This window comes from Squalius cephalus (assembly GCF_949319135.1).
Source record: "Squalius cephalus genome assembly, chromosome: 4".
Taxonomy (NCBI): domain Eukaryota; kingdom Metazoa; phylum Chordata; class Actinopteri; order Cypriniformes; family Leuciscidae; genus Squalius; species Squalius cephalus.
Window position 1 is genome coordinate 32022376 of NC_137125.1, and position 19373 is coordinate 32041748.

At 40.2% G+C, this 19373-nt stretch overlaps 1 long non-coding RNA gene across 1 annotated transcript; it reads right to left on the minus strand.

Moving 5' to 3' along the window:
- Window positions 1–8081: 8081 nt before the first annotated feature.
- LOC307157903 lies at window positions 8082–18939 on the minus strand. Its single transcript, XR_013821118.1, has 3 exons — window positions 18883–18939; window positions 17757–17903; window positions 8082–10912 (listed from the first exon to the last, which is right to left on the minus strand). It is a non-coding gene; the product is annotated as an uncharacterized lncRNA (long non-coding RNA).
- Between the last annotated feature and the right edge of the window lie 434 nt (window positions 18940–19373).

The following is a 19373-nucleotide window of genomic DNA, read 5'->3' on the forward strand; positions in this document are numbered from 1 at the left end:
ATGTGTTGCGTGATATCTGCGCCCAAGTAGCAGTGCTTCGCCTAAGTAGCTGTGCTTCGCCTGTGCTTCCCCCTAATATAGTCCCACGTCAATATCTGCCTAGGAAATCGCATAGTGTTAATCTGCATTGCTATTTGTACTCGTTGTGAATACGCAGGCCACAAGAAGTAATTACATGGGTTTTTTGGGTTTTTTTTTTATCACTTTTACTCAGGCCATGCTAGCTGACAACAAAGGATTCCATTCATTGTGCTAAGCTAACCTAGCGCCGACCCTGTCAAACTAAAACAATGCATGCACTGAGACAAAAATGCATTTACCCACCTATCTAAATGTATGAAAGAATGTGAATAAGCCCTATTTCAAAAACGGTGGAGTGTTCCTTTAAATAAGGTGATGATGAGTTACAGGTGCGCATATGGAAGGTCAAACAAACCTTTTGACCGTGCCGTGTTGAGCGTCGTTTTTGTACAAGACTGTGCTCATGCCCAACAGTTTGTTTGAATCAAATATTTTGTTTGTTAGTAATAAGTCAAAGTAAAGCGTTGCCGTTGAGTATTTATTTTTGTTTGTTTTATTTGTTGTTTGCAATGCCAAATGGACAATAAATGGATTTGGCATATCGAAATTTATTGAGAAGCTATGGACAATTAATTAATTTTATTTTTCAAGGCAAAGCATGCGTCAGAAACAGACTAATAAAAAACATCTGTGTCCCTACACTACTTTTTGAATATCTAATTAAACATTTCATCTCTAAGCTTGTTAAACAGGACGTATGCTTTTAATTATGGCTATTTGGAAACTAAAAACAAAGCCAACAAATATTAACTTGACTGTGGAGGAATAGGCTTAAATGCATCGCAACAACACCGTGTTTAGTCACAAGCATACCTTTGATATTTGGTGACCTGGTACCAGAGGATGATTTGCACTGGCGCTTGTTACTCTTGTTGTTGAACATCATAAACATTGTGTTCTCTTACTCAATCACTGAGGGGATGACAGTGTATTTAAAGCACCTTATTGTTGAACATCATAAACTCTTCAAAGAACTGTACCCATTAAAAAACTTGCTTCCAAAACATAATTTCATGGTCCACTACCCTAGGTGCATTAGAAAGATTGGACCACTCATTCAAATCTGGACCATGAGATTTGAAGAGAAGCACAATTTTTTTGAAGATTCTGTGAAGAATTTCAAGAATTTGACTGTATCGCTTGCAAATAAACACCAGTTTGCAGTATCTTATCATTGGGAATGCTTTCCCAGCAGTTGAGTCTGGTCCAGTCAAAATTTGTTCACTTGAGAAACTTCATTTTCAGAAGATTTAACTGCATATCTCCATGTTGATTCACAAGCCACTGTCAATCTCACAAAGTGGGTAAAATGTTATGGTGTTGAGTATCGTGTTGGACTCTTTGTTTGCACAGGTTCTGATGAAAACCTGCAACTTTTCAGCAAAATAACCTCAATCATTTTACACAATGGTAAAGTGTTTTTGATTTTTTTATTTTTTTTTAATTGAGCATGAAACGTGTTTCCATGATCACTTCCATGCTTTTCAAGTGAGTGAAACCATACCAAGGAAGATATGGGTTATAGAAACGGAAAGATTAAGGCATTTCAAATCTTTTGATGCCCAAATCATACGGGTTTGATTCACAATTTTATGTTGTATCAGAGAGTTGTATTATCTAATTTCTTATTTAAATGAGTTCACTGTGAAGTTGTTCCTTGTTACTTCATCTGATGTATAAGTCTCTACCTCAGGTTACACAATCCTACTGCACTAAGGTTTTTTTTTTTATAATCCTGCAGGCTTGATTTTATATAATGCAGTGTTGTGTTCACAATGTTTTATACAATTTAAAAAAAATTAGTTGCCACTCTGTTAGCTGCATAAATGTAAATGTTTTGCTGTTAGATTTTACAGTATTTTATGACAGCAATTATTTTAAAGTGTGTCCATACATGGAATTTCTAAACCTAATGTATGAATTTTCTCAAATAAAAGCAATGAGTTGAGACTATGGTGTTCAGTGTATTATTCACATAAATCATTTTGTGTTAAATAAATGTTAACTCTAAGAAGTGTTAAATTCAATATATTTTTTAAGGAGTTCATATTATAAATAACTCAATTTTATAGTTACAATTACTCGCCGTAGGATCAGTATTTTAACTCCAGAAAGAGTTCAATTTGAACTCTGAAAAGGTGTTAATTCAACTCCAAGAGTTATTTTATCTCTGTGCTGGAGTCTATTTGATGGTCACACATATACACTCAGATTGAGTTGATTTTAAGTCTCAGGAAGTTTATTCCAAAGAACAGAATTTGCTGTGTATCACCCCTTTAAAATATAGCAATCCTGCCAAAACTTTTCAGGAAAATAAATTGCTCACTAATTATGTCAGACACTTTTTGAGCCTCCAGTTGTGGCTTTCTTTGAAGGCATTGGACCTTTTGTCTGTGTAGCAGTGTGTTGCCAATGTTGCTCTTCCAAAGACAGCCACCAGGAGGTCTTTTGTTGCTTTTTTGGATCTGTCCATTTCATGTAGACAAACTGTTCGGCACCGATAGCCGTGTTTGGGGCAATTCTAAAGTGATCAAACAATGATGACACAATAACAGAGTTAAAAGGTGAATTTAATAATATTTTGTTTGTTATGATAAAACCTATGAGAATCATAATCATACAATGAGATGAGATGAGATTCAGAATCATATAAGAGAAAAAGTTACTGATGCCATTGTAAAAAGCACAATGTCACGGTTCATGAAGTCACTGACTCTTTCTCGCCTTGTGTTGTTGTGTGAGCATGTGGGCGTGGTCTCTGATCAATACCGCTGATTTACGGCGCCACCTGCATCTGATCAGCGGTGCCAGCTGCATCTGATCAGCGGCTCCTATTTATGCTCACAGTTTTCGTCTTGTGTTGTCAGATCGTTGTGGATGTTTCCCGGTGTGTTCTTGTCTCCTGCCTGTCATCGAGTTTCCCGTGTTTGCACCTGTTTCCGGTAATCCAGTTCTCTTCACTCTGCCTTCTTCCACGGAGGATCTCATCTTCTGGTCCCCGAGTCTTTGCGGCGATCGCATTGGACAACCTTCATCCCTTCACCATCTCGAGAGTCCGGGTTGTTCATCAGCGTCCCTGTCCTACCAAGAGCGATTGTTCCTGGACACATGCACTATCTGACTACTCACTACTTTTCTGCTGACTTCATCTTCAATAAACTGCTTTTACTTGCTATTGAATCCACTGTTTTACTGACCATTACAGAACGATCTGACCATTCATGGATTCAGCAAGTACACCTGAGCTAGGTGAGTTCCTGTCCCGAAGCATTGCTCGAATGGATCAGCAGGAGGATAATCTGGCCATCACGGGACGAGCAGTGCAAGCCTTGATAGTGCAGGTGTCCGAGCTCACCCAACCGCTTCAACAACTAGCAAGTCCTACTGTGCCCACCCCACCGCCTGTTTCCCCCACTCTTCCAGCATCCAGCCATCAGTCGGAGCCACGCTCACACTCCTGAGCCTTATTCTGGTGAGCCGAACTTTTGCAGAGCGTTTTTAACCAAATGCTCAATGTTTTTTTCTCTCCAGCCACAAACCTTCAGTACTGAGCAGTCGAAGGTGGCCTTCGTGCTTACATTGTTGTTGGGGTGTGCGGCTCTGTGGGGAACGGCGGTGTGGGAGAATCAACATTTGTGCTGTTCCTCGTTCCAGGCACTATTGTAGGAAATGAAGAGAGCATTCGATCGGGCAGTCACAGGACGAGAGGCGGCTCGGCAACTCACGGATCTCCGCCTAAGTAACCGATCCATCTCTGATTACTCTATCGAGTTTCGCACCCTTGCGGCCGAGTGCCACTGGAACGAGGAAGCACAGTGAGAGATGTTCCTGCATGGGTTGGCTGACAGTATCCAGAGGGAGATATTCACCTTGGATCTTCCAAAAAGCCTAGTTAGACTGATTGAGCTGGCGCTACGGGTAGATTCTCGTCTACATCGCCTGGAGCAACGGACGAGCACGACCTTGGTCCCCAGAGTTTCGAAAGCCCTCAGCCAGTGGCAGTGATACGGTCAGCCCCGTCTTAGATCACGAACCCATGCAGGTGGGTAGAGCTCGGCTTTCCCAGGAAGAGAGAGAGAGACGGAGATCAAAAGGACTATGCCTCTACTGCGGCGGAGCTGGACATTACCTGAACACCTGTCCCGTAAAAGACCGGGCCTGGCAGTAAGTATGAGGCTACTGTCGGGCGGGATCTCCATGGATAAGACCTCATCTTCAACTCTCCTCCTGGCAAGATTGCTATGGGCAACCCTGTCCTACCACTGCCAAGCACTACTGGACTCGGGGGCTGAAGGTAATTCTATGGACTTAGCCTTGGCTCATAAACTCCAGATACCCATCACATCACTCAAAAACAAGATTTCTGTAAATGCACTTAACGGTCAAGATCTCCTGACATAACTCTCACCACTGACCTCCTTACACTTATCACATCAGGCAATCACACTGAGCAGCTCTCATTCCTTCTTCTGGACTTTCCTCTGATTCCCATTGTCCTCGGTCATCCCTGGCTGGTACAGCACAGTCCGATTGTTGACTGGTGCCACAAGTCCATGTCATCTTGGAGCACTCAATGTTATGCGTCTTGTCAAGTGTCTGGTTGTTCGTCTGTGTCTAGTTCTGTTTTGCAGAAGGAGTCGCTGAATTTGTCAAATGTGCCCGCCGAGTACTTCGACCTGAAGGAAGTGTTCAGTAAGTCCCGTGCTGCTTCTCTTCCTCCGCATCGTCCCTGTGACTGTGCTATAGATTTACTCCCAGGTAAGTCTCTGCCTAAGGGCAAGCTTTACTCACTTTCTGTTCCAGAAAGGGAGGCCATGGAGAAATATTGATATATTGAATATCTGATTCTCTAGCCTCCGGGTTCATCCGTCCTTCTTCTTCTCCAGCAGGGGGCGGGGTTCTTTTTTGTGGGGAAGAAGGATGGCTCTCTGCGACCGTGTATTGATTACCGAGGGTTGAACAACATCACGTTAAAGAATACTTATCCTACTTTAATTGAAAATATAATGTCTCTCCCAAAATCGCATAGCCATATCTCCTCAATTTATGGCTTGTTACGATCCTCGCAATTCCCTCCTCTCTTTGCACTTAAGGGAGCCTGGGAGAGAGAGCTAGGTCTGGAGCTTGACGTGGAGCTGTGGAATAATGCTCTAGCTAAAATTAACTCTGTCTGCATTTGTGCTCGCTTGAATTCACTTCACCAAAGCTAAATTGAAGAAACTTTCTCTAATAGAAGATGATAGGTGCAATAGATGTTCGTTCTCCCCAGCAGATCACACTCATACATTTTATACTTGTCCTAAATTGTATTCATACTGGTCTTCTTTTTTTGATACACTGTCAAAGGCTCTCAATGTCTCTGTGAAACCCTGCCCAATAATTGCAATTTTTGGAATAACACCGGTTGATGGCTTGTACAACAAACGTCATGCTGATATTATTGCTTTTGCTTCATTGGTAGCCAGAAGACGAATACTGTTGCATTGGAAATTTTCATGCCCCCCCCTCTAATTTTTCTTGGCTGAAAGACTTAATGTCCTACTACTACTACTACTATACTATACTACTAATAAAAAAAAAAAGAAAAAAAGAAGAATACTTATCCTTTGCCGTTGATGTCGTCAGCCTTCGAGCAGTTGCAGTGAGCCTCTGTCTTCACAAAACTGGACTTACGTAATGCCTATCATTTGGTTCGCATCAGAAAGGAGGATGAATGGAAAACCGCGTTTAACATCCCCAGGGGCCATTTTGAATATTTGGTTATGCCGTTCGGGCTGTCCAACTCCCCAGCAGTTTTCCAGGCACTCATCAATGACGTGCTGAGAGATATGGTAGACCAGTACATATATGTCTACCTGGGTGACATATTGATTTTTTTTCTTCTTCTCTCCGGGAACACGTTCAACAGGTCAGACGAATGCTTCAGAGGTTGCTAGAGAATGGGCTTTTTGTCAAGGCGGAGAAATGCACTTTTCATGCACAGTCTGTTCCTTTCCTAGGTTACATTATCTCCTCTGAGGGAGTGTGTATGGATCCTGACAAGGTTAAGGTCGTGATAGATTGGCCAAGTCCAGATTCCCGTAAGGCCCTACAGAGGTTTCTGGGGTTCGCCAATTTCTATCGGCGATTCATTCGCAACTTCAGCCAACTAGCCGCTCCTCTGACTGCCTTGAGCCAAGTTAGTGTTGGAAGAGTGGCGTCATTGGTTAGAAGGGTCGGGGGTACCTTTTATCGTTTGGACCGCTCACAAGAACCTGAAATATATTAGATCTGCCAAAAGACTCAACTCCAGACAAGCTCGGTGGGCACTTCTTTACGGCCGTTTTGATTTTTCCCTCTCTTACCGCCCGGGTTCCATAAACCTCAAACCCGATTCACTATCTCGTATTTTTGATCGATCCGAACACCCGTCTACTGCCGACTGCATTTTACCCGAGACATTAGTTATCTCCACACTTACATGGGAGGTCAAATCGAACGTCAAGACGGCCTTAGAAGGGGTAACACCTCCGCCCGGTTGTCCACCGAGTCAATTGTTTGTGCTGGAGGAGTTACGGTCCGACGTTATTCGATGGGGTCATTGTTCCAACGTGGCTTGTCATCCAGGAGTAAACCACACCATTAATAGCTTGTGACATACGCAGTTTTATCTTGGCTTGTTCGGTTTTTTGCCACTGGTAAGACGTCTAATCGACCCCCAGATGGGTTACTCCAACCGCTGTCTGTCCCTTCGAGATCCTGGTATCACATAGTGCTAGATTTTATCACCACCCTCCCGCCCTCTCAAGGCAAGACGATCGTTTTGACCGTAGTGGACCGGTTCTCGAAGGCGGCTCATTTTATTCTCTTGCCCAAATTACCCTCTGCCAAGGAGACAGCGGTGTCTGTCATAGATCACATCTTTTGCTTACATGGCCTCCCGATGGACGTGGTTTCCGACAGGGGGCCCCAATTTGTGTCCAGATTCTGGCAGGAGTTTTGTAGATTACTGGGAGCGACAGTCAGTCTGTCTTCGGGTTATCATCCCCAAAGCAATGGCCAAACCGAGAGAACCAACCAAGATTTGGAGAGAGTGTTACGATGTTTGGTGTCTAAGAATCCTTCCTCCTGGAGCCAGCAACTTTCAATGGTTGAGTACGCACATAACTCGTTACCAGTGTCACCCACGGGCCTCTGTGTAGCTTAGAGTGTAGCTTAGGTTACCAGTCACCAATTTTTCCTTGTCTGGAATCCAAAGTCGCGGTCCCCTCCGCTCACGCTTTCGTCCAGAGGTGTCACCGCACATGGAACAGAGCCTGTGAGACTCTATTCCAGGTGGGGGCGCGCACTAAGGCTAAGGTCAAGGCCTCCCGTACACGTCATTGGTCAAAAAGTGTGGTTTTCAACCAAGAACATTCCGCTTCGCTCCGTTTCTAACAAGATAGTTCCCAAATTCATCCGCCCGTTCCTTCGGCGTACAGGAGAATTCATCCCGTGAATTCATAGCGCTCCTAGGGGGAGGGGTACTGTCACGGTTCATGAATTCACTGACTCTTTCTCACCTTGTGTTGTTGTGTGTGCATGTGGGCGTGGTCTCTGATCACTACCGCTGATTTATGGTGCCACCTGCATCTGATCAGCGGTGCCAGCTGCATGTGATCAGCGGCTCCTAGTTATGCTCACAGTTTTCGTGTTGTGTTGTCAGATCGTTGTGGATGTTTCCCGGTGTGTTCTTGTCTCCTGCCTGTCATCGAGTTTCCTGTATTTGCACCTGTTTCCGGTTTTCCAGTTCTCTTCACTCTGCTTTCTTCCACGGAGCTGATCTTCTGGTCCCCGAGTCTTTGCAGCGATCGCATTGGAGTTCCTTCATCCCTTCACCATCTCGAGAGGCTGGGTTGTTCATCAGTGTCCCTGTGCTACCAAGAGCGATTGTTCCTGGACACTATCTGAATAGAGAATAAGGGAATAAGGGAAATGACCCAGAACCAGATATGATAAATGCAGACCCGGAGTCAGAATTATAATAAATTAAAGATTTTTTTTTTACTGAAGATAGTTTGCAGTTTCATCAGCAGAAGTCAGCTTTAAGACTCGCACAGGAGTTCATAGAACGCCCCGCTTACAGTTTCAAAGATCACAGCAATTATACCCTTCATCAAGGTCTAAGCTACGTCCTTGCTTCAAGTTGCAGTTTCTGATCGGCTAAGAAATCGATAAACATAGTAATTTTCCACACATATACAGATAGACTGAAGCATATCTCCATCGATTATGCAGCTGACACTCGGACCCTGAAGTTAGGCATGTCGTGACCTTCCTGGTCGCAGATTTGGGTTTGCAGGGCGCCAACATGTCCCGAACAACAACTCGGTCAATCTCCAATAATGCCAGTGGTTCCTTAAACTGCAACCAAAAAGACTAACATACACACTGACACACAGCTTTTCCAAGTTTAGATTTGGCCAGGCTCTAACTATAAACAGGAGAGTCCTCTCAAAACATCAAGATAATGCATTCTTTCTTTCAAGGAGAGGACACTTTAATATAACGCATTATAGTAAAGCTTTAACAAAGAAATAGTCCCTTAAACTATAGACTTCAATGACCCCTGTGACCATTGCTGTCAGAGTGCCCTAGAAAAACAGATGAATGTATTGACACATGTTGAAGACATTTCTCAAACACAAAACAAGTCTATATTTTATTTCTGGAAACCGGGCTAAATGAGCAAGCACTGTTACTTCATTCAGATATCAAATACAGACATTAGAGAATACATGAAAAGAACATTTCAGTAATCAAACTGGTAACTTCTATAACAAAGTGAAATCTCACAAGCCTAGAGAAGTAATTCAACTCGTGATATTTAGAAGGAAAAATATTGATTAATACCTTAATTATAATCACTTATAACATATACATTGAAGCAGCAGTTTATTCCAAAATCCACACACTTCATCAGCAAGACAGAATTGTATCTAATATTTTGATACCAAGGTATTAAGCTGAATCAAATACATGAGAGATGCATCCAAACAACTGAATTTAGAGTCAGTCTTCCACAATCACTCAATAGTGGAAGCTATAGCATAGGAGATGGTCAGGCATTCATATGTAAACGACTATTTTTTTAAAAGCCTCAGAAAATCATATTTTCCGCACATTTATCTGTGGCGTGACCGTAGCTTTGATCTCACACAGATACGCATTTTCTGGTGACATTTTAAATTGCCGAGCCATTTAAAACTCTTTCCACACAAGGAACACAAGTAGGGTCTCACATCTGCATGACTTTTGAGGTGTATCTGTAAGTGTGATGGCAAAAGAAACCTTTTATTACACTGTTCACAACTAAATGACCTTCCTTCAGAGTGAATACACAGGTGATTTTTGAAATTGCTCCTTTTTCTAAACCACTTGCCACACTCAGAACACATCAGTTTCTTTCCTGAATGAATTAGTGAATGACGTTTCAGGTCTTTTTGATATGTGAAACTCTTCTTGCACTGAAGACATCTAAAAGGCTTCTCTCCAGTGTGAACTCTCATGTGAACTTCAAGGTTTCCTTTAAATGTGAAACTCTTTCCACACTGAGGGCAGATGAAAGGCTTCTCTCCAGTGTGAATTCTCATGTGACTCTTAAGGTTGCCTTTAAATCTGCAACTCTTTCCACAATGCTGGCAAGTGAAAGGCTGTTCTCCTGTGTGAATTATTGCATGCCTCTTAAGGTTTTTTCTGTCTGGGAAACTCTTTCCACACTGATGACATTTAAAACAGTTCTCTTTTGAATGAATCTTTAGGTGGTAATCAAGGGATTCTTTGCGTGTGAAAGATTTTCCACACTGAACGCATTTGAATGGTTTCTCTCCAGTGTGAACTCTCATGTGAGTCTTAAGATTTCCTTTTAGTGAGAAGCTCTTCCCACACAGTTTGCAGGTGTATGGGTTCTCTCCAGTGTGACTTCTCATATGGGCTTTAAATGTTGCTTTATATTTGAAACTCTTTCCACACTGAGAGCAATTGTAAGGCTTCTCTCCAGTGTGAATTCTCATGTGAGTCTTAAAACTTTCTTTAAATCTGAAAGTCTTTTCACAGTATTGACATGTGTAAGGCGTCTCTCCAGTGTGAATTCTCATGTGAACCTTAAGGCCTACTTTTAATCTAAATCTCTTTTCACAATGTTGGCATTCGAAAGTCTTCTCTTCAGAGTGAATTATTACATGCTTGTTAAGATGTGTTATGTCTGAGAAACTCCTTCCACACTCATGACATATAAAACAGTCCTCTCTTGAGTGAACTCTCATGTGGGAACTAAGGTTTTTCTTGCGTCTGAAACTTTTTCCACACTGATCACATGTGAATGGCTTTACTCCAGTGTGACTGTTTATATGATAGGTAAGGCTTACGCTCCACTTAAAGCTCTTTCCACACAGTTTGCAGATGTAAGGCTTTTCTTCAGTATGAATTCTCATGTGCCTGGTAAGGGTTGATTTTTGTGCAAAACTTTTTCCACACTGTTGGCAGGTAAAAGGCTTCTCTCCGGTATGAACTCTCATGTGGCTTTTAAGGGGTGCGTTTTTAGGGAAATCTTTTCCACAATATTTGCAGGTATAAGGCTTCTCTCCTTTGTGAATTCTGATGTGGACTTTAAGGTCTTCCTGTTGATTGAAACTCTTATCACACCTAAAGCATGTGAAACAACTGTTAAGGTCAGTCTTTGGCTCTCTTTTTTGTGTAGAAGTATTTTCAGTCTGCTTGGAATTTCTGGCAGTCATGAAATCATGTTTCTCATGCTGATCTTTCTCTTTCATTTCATTCAGTACTTCACTCTCCTCTTTCAGTGGAATCAGGCCTAAGGTGAAAAGAGACAAAAACCTCAGTTTAATGGCACAAAGCAACAGATATTAAAACCTTTCAAATCTGCCATTTATGCCTAAAATATTAGAAGTGTCCTCTCAATTTGTCAAGAATTTCAGTCAGAATGTAAGCCTCATCACAGCACATACAATTTGGGTTAAAAAATGCAATTTAAAAATGGACAAATTGCATTTTGGACAAAATCAAAAATGGACAAAAATGCAATTTAAAAATGGACAAATTGCATTGGTTACATTAAAAATGTAAACCAACGGCTGGGTTTGTCCATTTTTAAATTGAATTTTAAAGCCCAAACGATATGCTCGGGTTCTCTTTATAGATTTTTCCTCCGCCTTCAACACCATCAGGCCCCACATTATGATGGAGAGGCTGGGGCAGTTAGGGGTAAATCCTAACATAATCAGGTGGGTTGAGTCCTTTCTGACGGAGAGAACACAGTGTGTTAGGGTAAATGAGGCTGTGTCCTCCCCGATTATGACCAATACAGGATCCCCACAGGGCAGTGTCATCTCACCAGTATTGTTCACTCTTTACACTAATGAGTGTAGAAGTAATACACCTGAGCATCTTACAATAAAATTTGCAGATGACACAGCAATAGTGGGGTTAATACAGAATAGTGATGAGACCAGCTACAGGGCCTGGGTGGATCAATTCACAGACTGGTGTATGTCCAGCTGTCTTCTAAATATAAAGAAAACAAAGGAAATAATAATAGATTACAGAATTGGGAGCCAGCCCCATCAGTGTTTGGTTATAAATGAAGAGGATGTTGCGATTGTAACAGTACAAGTACAAGTACTTAGGCACAATAATAGATAATAAGTTGCAATGGAACAGTAATACCGACACCATCTATAAAAAGGGGCTGCAGAGGTTGCATTTTATGCGGAGACTAAAGCCCTATTCGCACGGGATTAGTATTACCCCTGTACCTCTGTAATTAAGAAATTACCCCCTGACGTCTGTGTTTTTGGTGGCTCATTCACACGGGCAAATAAATGTTCGTAATTCCCTCGAGTTTACACACTTTACAAGCTGAACGTGCTGAAACGAAGATCGCGCTGCAGTATTGCAATAAAAAAACATAACTTATTTAAAACAAATTTATTAGAGAAATATATTATATATATTATATAGAATATCATATTATTGTATAAATATATAATATATCTTCTTTTTCTTTTATTCTTTGTCCATATTTAAAACAACCCTGCCTGAAGAAGGTATTATAAATACTGAAACGTCGCGATAGGCTTGTTTTTCTATTCATTTTATTTGGTTTATTTCATTTTATATCATTTGTACTCTTTCACACTTCGATTTCTTGAGATACTTACAGGATGGACGTCTTTAGAGGCCGTGTGAGACAAAGAAATGCTCCACGATACAGACTACTAAATTATACCACAAAAAGCGTCCAAACTTTCCAAAAGAGCTTCCATGTTGCGCCAAAATGCTTAACTTGACGTTTCCATGACAACGGTCCGAGTTGAGCTTCCAGATCACGTCTTTACTGTAGTTTGTTTTCTATTTTGCAGCACTTCATAGTTTTTATTGGAGAAAAACTATAATCGGATTGGAGTAGGGCATATCGAGAGATTTTATTGTTAATATAGTTGTAATACAAACGTAAAAACTGTTAAACGGCCCATAATGGTTACTACGTTCTTTAGGAAACGATAGGCTCACAAAAAAACAGCCCAAATCACAGACATGGGGATTCGCACGGGACTGGTATTATCAGAGGACCTCTGTGTTGGCCGAAATACGGTAGGTAATTTTCGGGGGAATTTTTACAGACATTTTTACAGACATGGCAGATTCGCACGGGATAAAAATCACAGACGACCTCTGCGATTATTACAAATTACCGGAGGTCCCTAGGTAATACTAATCGCGTGCGAATAGGGCTTAAGACAATTTAGAGTGGATAGTGATATGATGTTACTTTTTTATCACTCATTTGTGGAGAGCATTCTACTTTTTTGTTGTGTTGCCTGGTATTTCGCTTTGTCAGTGACCAATAAAAACAGACTGAGCAAGATAGTTAACTTGGCTAGCAAGGTTGTGGGGCAAAAACTAGACAGTATGGCTATTACCTGTGAAAGAAGGGTGTTGAAGAAAGGTCAAGCAAATTAATAAAGATAGGTCACATCCCCTACACCAGGCATATGAGGTGTTGCCATCAGGGAGGAGGTTTAGGCTACCCTCTTTCAAAACTAATCGAGCCAGTAAGTCATTCATTCCAACTAGCATTACATTTATGAATAAGAAGTTACCTGCGGGACAGCACTTTAAATAGCACCATGCACTTTCTTTCCAGCTTGACTGTTACAGTATGCACAACTTTATTATCCTAGTTATGTGTAGTGGGGTTTGAGTCTTTTGTCCTGATGTTGTGTATGTGTGGGGGTGTGGTAGGGTGGGGGTGTTTGGGGAGAGGGACATTTTTTTGTATTTTTTTTTTTTGTATTCTGTCTTGTCAAACTGTCTTATTGTCTTATGTATAAATGTATCAGATGTACTGTATGGTGCAGAACAATTTTCCGAAAGGATAAATCTCTATCTATCTATCTATCTATCTATCTAACTAAGGTGACTGAAATGACTAACTATGTGACTGAATGAAAACAAAACAAAATGAGCATGACTGTGACAGTAGTTCCCCTTCCGGCAAGGCGCTACCTCACATCGTAATGGAATAACTGAGGGAGGGCTGGAGGGGGCTCTAGAGGTGGACGAGGTGATGGTGAAAGGAAGGTGAGAGGCAGAAGAGGAAGGATGATGGCAGGATGAGGCAAAGGGATGATGATGGGAGGATGACGACAAGACCCCGGCCGCAATGATGAGAGCTTGCCAGTGGCGTCAGCCTACGGTGGAGACAAAGGAGGGAGGAGTCATGATGGTATGGAGGCTGACGACAACCGACGAAGACGAGCTAATGGAATCTAGCAATATTGTTGGCACTGGAGACCCAGGCGATGCCGTGGCAATGAACATCGAAGGCGGAGCCAGACTGTCCGAGGACTGAGGTGATGCCGGTGTGATGGAGGACTGAGGCGTACCCGAAGGGAAGGATGAGGCCGCTGCAGCCATAGGGGTGGAGGAACAGAGCGTTGCGGAAGATTCGCAAAGGTGGGACGAAGGCGGTGTGACGACTGACCAAGGGGGAGCTGGTGGGACGAGGGAACCTGGGAGAGTCGAAAGGCAGAGTGTGTCTGGTGAAGCCGACAGGTCGACGGGCCGAGACGGAGCGAGGTGATCAGAGGCTGGAGGCGGAGCAACAAGATCAACTCACTCAGGCGCTGATGGTGGTTGCATGACCTGCGGCTCGATTTCACAGCATGGCATTCCCGGAGATGGTATGCATGGCATTCCCACACAAGGTTAATAAAGAGTACTAAGAGGACTAATCATATCAGTAACCATGACAACTAATAAGTGGTGGGAAACTAGACAAAGGAAACACATGTAACTGTATGAAAACAAAACAAACTGAACATGACTGTGACAGTCTTATTTTTACATGTATATGCGAACTAAAAACAAAGCATTTTGTTTTGAGTAAAAACATAAAAAATGTTCCAGCATCATATGTATGACCCTTGTGTGTGTCTTGTCATAATAACAGAACCACATTATTTCTTGTACATGAATTGTGATGAGCTGTTCTTTCTATCTTAATTGTATTATTATTATTTTACAGGATTTACAGTTCTTACCTGGCTCTCAATAAACTAAATCAGGTGAGTCTTCCGGGCCTCTGCTTCCCTCACTATGCTGACTAAATAACCAAAAACGTAAACTAATAAACAAATCCACTACCAGTTACTGATTAATGAAAAGAAAATGAACACTAAATATATAAATATAAATATTTGGGATGAACTTACTTTTTTTATTATTAAATAGTGGTTTACTGAACAAATTGTGTCTCTGTCTTTAAATTAATTCAGTTATAATTAAAAGTTTCTTAAGGATAAAAAAACGTATCTCTGCTAATGCTGTTCACTATATAGGGATTGTATGCAAACATGTAAACGGCACATAAGGCAGTTTTTGCATTAACTTCTAAATTTAATTATATGTTTTTACTCTAATTCGTTGTTGAAATATAATCATTTACACACTGGCTGTCATGCCAGATATTACACACAATATCATGCCAGATATTTTAAACATACATTAAATAATAAAGACGTCCACTAACAGGTTAAGTAAAATATAATGAATACAGGGGGGGTTATTTGATCACCTGCTGATTTTGTAAGTTTGCCCACTTACAAAGAAATGAAAGGCCTGTAATTTTTATGGTAGGTTTATTTTAATGGATAGAGACAGAAAAATCCAGAAAAATCATTATATAAAGGTTATAAATTGATTTGCATTTCAGTAAGTGAAATAAGTATTTGATCCCCAAGCAAAACATGCCGTAGTACTTGGTGGAGAAACCCTTGTTGGCAAGCACAGAGGTAAGACATTTCTTGTAGTTGGTCACCAGGTTTGCACACATCTCAAGAGGGATTTTGGTCCACTCCTCTTTACAGATACTCTCAAAATCCTTAAGGTTTCTTGGCTGTCGCTTTGCAACTCGAAGTTTCAGCTCCCTCCACAGATTTTCTATAGGATTATGGTCTGGAGACTGGCTAGGCCAATTCAAGACCTCAATGTGCTTCTTCTTGAGCCACTCCTTTGTTGCCTTGGCGGTATGTTTTGGGTCATTGTCATGCTGGAAGACCCATCCACGACCCATCTTCAGTGTTCTGGCTGAGGTTCTCATCCAAGATTTTACGGTACATGGCCCCGTCCATCACTCCCTCATTGCGGTGAAGTCGTCCTGTACCCTTACCAGAGATACAGCCCAAAAGCATGATGTTTACACCTCCGTGCTTGACCGCAGGGATGGTGTTCATGGGGTCATAGTCAGCATTTCTCTCTCTCTAAACTCCCCTGACATTTGACAGCTCTTTGGTATTGCCCGTGGTGGTGGAGAGGTTGGAATGGAAGATACAGATTCTGTGGACAGGTGTCCACTGACATTAGGACATTAGGAGTACTTTCTTAAAGTGACAGGGCTAATCTGTGTTCCACATGGACACATAACCCATCTGTGGGAGGCAGAATTCTTGCTGGTTGATAGGGGATCAAATACTTATTTCACTCAAATGCTAATCAATTACAACCTTTATATAATATGTTTTTCTGGCTTTTTTGGTTGATATTCTGTCTATGTCCATTAAAATAAAACTACCATAAAAATTATAGACCCTTCATTTCTTTGTAAGTTGGCAAACTTACAAAATCAGCAGGGGATCAAATAATTATTTTCCCAACTGTATATAGGCTAATATAGTGCATATATTTAACAACAATGGGCTATGGCTGGGCAAGTTCGGTACGCCATGAGACTATTGCGATACGAGCAGTTGGTGGTGTATCTCGTTTTTTTCGGTTCGGTTTGAATACCGTTACACCCCTAAAAATATATAAAACATGTTTCCAAATCTCGGCCATTTCCACAATTACTTGTATAAAACATACTATTAAAAACTATTAACAAACTATTAATAAAATCTCACTGCACTTATTTTTTTCATTGGATTAAAAGTTACAAAATCATGTGATTTATTATAATTCACCTTTTTTTAAGCACTTCAAAGCCCCTTGAAAATACTACTCAAATAAATGACTGTAAATATTTTTATTTGATGTGCTAAAGGATTCTGTCATTATTAAGTTGTTTTTGTGTGTCCCTTTAAATGCAAATGAGCTGCTGCTCCCAGTCCCCTTTCTTCAAGAGCTCTATGGCAACAAAACAGGACAATCTCACACACTGAAAATGTCAGAAACTGTCAGCAGTGTTCAATTCGAACTGGAGTCGGATAATGATGCCTACAGAGCCAGAGAATATATGCTGGAGATAGAACAGGTATAGTTTAGTTAAATTACGGTTATAACTTGTTGTCATCTTGGTTTTATCCACTATTTGTACAAGCCTGTTGTAACGGACCCTGTCCAAATGGGGGGTTAGGGGGTGCTTGGTAAACTGGTAAACTTTATGTTCGTAAAACAACTCCTATGAACTCCTATTGAGTAACAACCTCAACCACGGTGTCCTCAGTGGCTCAGATGCCGGGAGTCTATGGAGACTCTTATGTTTGTTGGTACATCCAACAACAGAATGTATTGTTTTTTTGACACAGACTTTGTAAACCTCCAGCTGCTACAGCAAATAAACACAAATGGCGACAGCTGAGGCTCACTCAGGGCGGGATCTATCCTAATAGGGCAGATCGTCACCAGTCATGGGTGGGGCTTACGTAAGAGTAGAGGAAAATGTGAAACCACTCGTTTGGAGAGATTGTTAATTATTTATGGGGATTATAAAAAAGGTACTGGGTGGATTTTTATAATTACAGGCTGGTTGTTTACACACACTGTAGACACATCTGTTCGAACACCTTTTAAAAATAATTTTTGCATAATGCATTTGATTTTCCCTTTAAGATTTGAAAATCATATAGTGTGTCTATTGTGTTGATATTGTGTTTAATGAGAAACTTAAAGGATTAATGTATAATTAGTATAATTAATCTTGTTTTCTGAATGACATGTCATAATAATTATGACCAACTTGGAAGTTTGATTTTCTCAGGTGCACTTGAAGGCAGCATAAGTATTTGTCTGATCATCTCACATGTCTTTCCACATAAGGCGACTCGCTCCATGTCAAATACAACCACTTTAATTAGGACACTGATGACACTCTTCAAAAATATGATTCATTTCTGTAGAGTTTTGAGAATGAAACCAACCTGTTTGTTCCTCATTATCTTCTTGTTTCACTGTGAATGTTTCTTCAATCTTGAAGTCTTCACTCTCCTCTTTAATAAATGCCATCTTTATAACAGTATGTAACGTGGATCTCAGTTGCTTCACCAGGAGTTTTCGGTGTTTGGATTCTGTAACAAAAAAAGAACAAAAAGTACAATAATTCCAAGTTAAATCTCATTCAGCTCCCTAGTTAGTGAGATGTGAGTAAGAGAGCTGATTAGCCAAGCCCTCCTTAAAAACTCTTCAATAGATCCTCTTTCATAAGAACACTTGCAATTGGTTTGTAAAAGTTGTCATTACATGTTTGTGTTCTTGTTGCATGTTCACAGTTTTGACCAATAGGTAATCATACGATTCAATTGAATCATTCTGCGAAGTGGTTGGTTTACTGTTCCTAAAAGTTCAGTTTCTCCCATCACTAATTGCCAGTGACTGAATTAGTGTTTATGATTTACGATATAGGGGACGAACTGAGACATGATGAGACGCAAATACAGTTCATTAATTTTAGATAAAGCATGAAAGTTTGCTTTTCTGAAAAATATGTATTTTTTATTTTAATAGACAAATATTACCACCAAACGTAGCCTTTATTGTTAATCTTTGTTTGATTATGGAGAAATACTATATACATAAACAAAAATGGGATAAAGGAAAACCCAACTTTTTGTTATTTCAGATAGATATGAAAAATTATATTGAGTTACTACTTGGGTTGAAAAATAGTAAAGCAAAACGCACTAGGTCTCTATGTGAAGCTTTTATGCTATTTAAATGATGATCTCATACCTGTTCTTTTTTTCCTGTTTAAATTATTTTCTTTAATTTTTCTTGTATTATTATTTTATATATTACACTGTATATTTACATTTCCTATTTGTTGTAGTCTATATATGTTCAATATTTTATACTATACGTTGGATTTTTGTCATGTTTATTATTTGTAATGTGACTGACATTTAATAAAATAAAGCATGGCTATAGGCATTAATGTAAAATGCAATTCATGCATAGTTACAAATTCTTCCCCGTGTATATAAAAAAACTGTAAAAAAATTCTAAAGATTTGCATTGACTTAAACACTCCGTATACTTTAAAACACAAACCTTTCTTCTGCCGAATCAAGACGAATGAGCGGCGCAGCCTTATGACGTCATATCTCCAAAACCAAAATAAAAGCTCAGTTTTTACATGCTAAAACGATTAGCCTAATGTGCAAATAAAGTCACAGATACAGTACCAGTCAAAAGTTTGTAAACGTTACTATTTTTAATGTTTTTGAAAGAAGTCTCTTATGCTCATCAAGCCTGCAGTAAAAAAAAAAACAAAACAAAAAAAACAGTAATATTATGAAATATTATTACAATTTAAAATAATGGTTCTCTTTTTAAATATACTTTAAAATGTAATTTATTTTTGTTATGCAAAGCTGAATTTTCATCAGCAAGTACTCCAGTCTTTGGTGTCTTATGATCCTTCAGAAATCATTCTAATATGCTGATTTATGATCAATGTTGGAAACAGTTGTGCTGCTTAATATTTTTTTATAACCTGAGATACTTTTTTCAGGATTATTTGATGAATAAAAAGTTAAAAA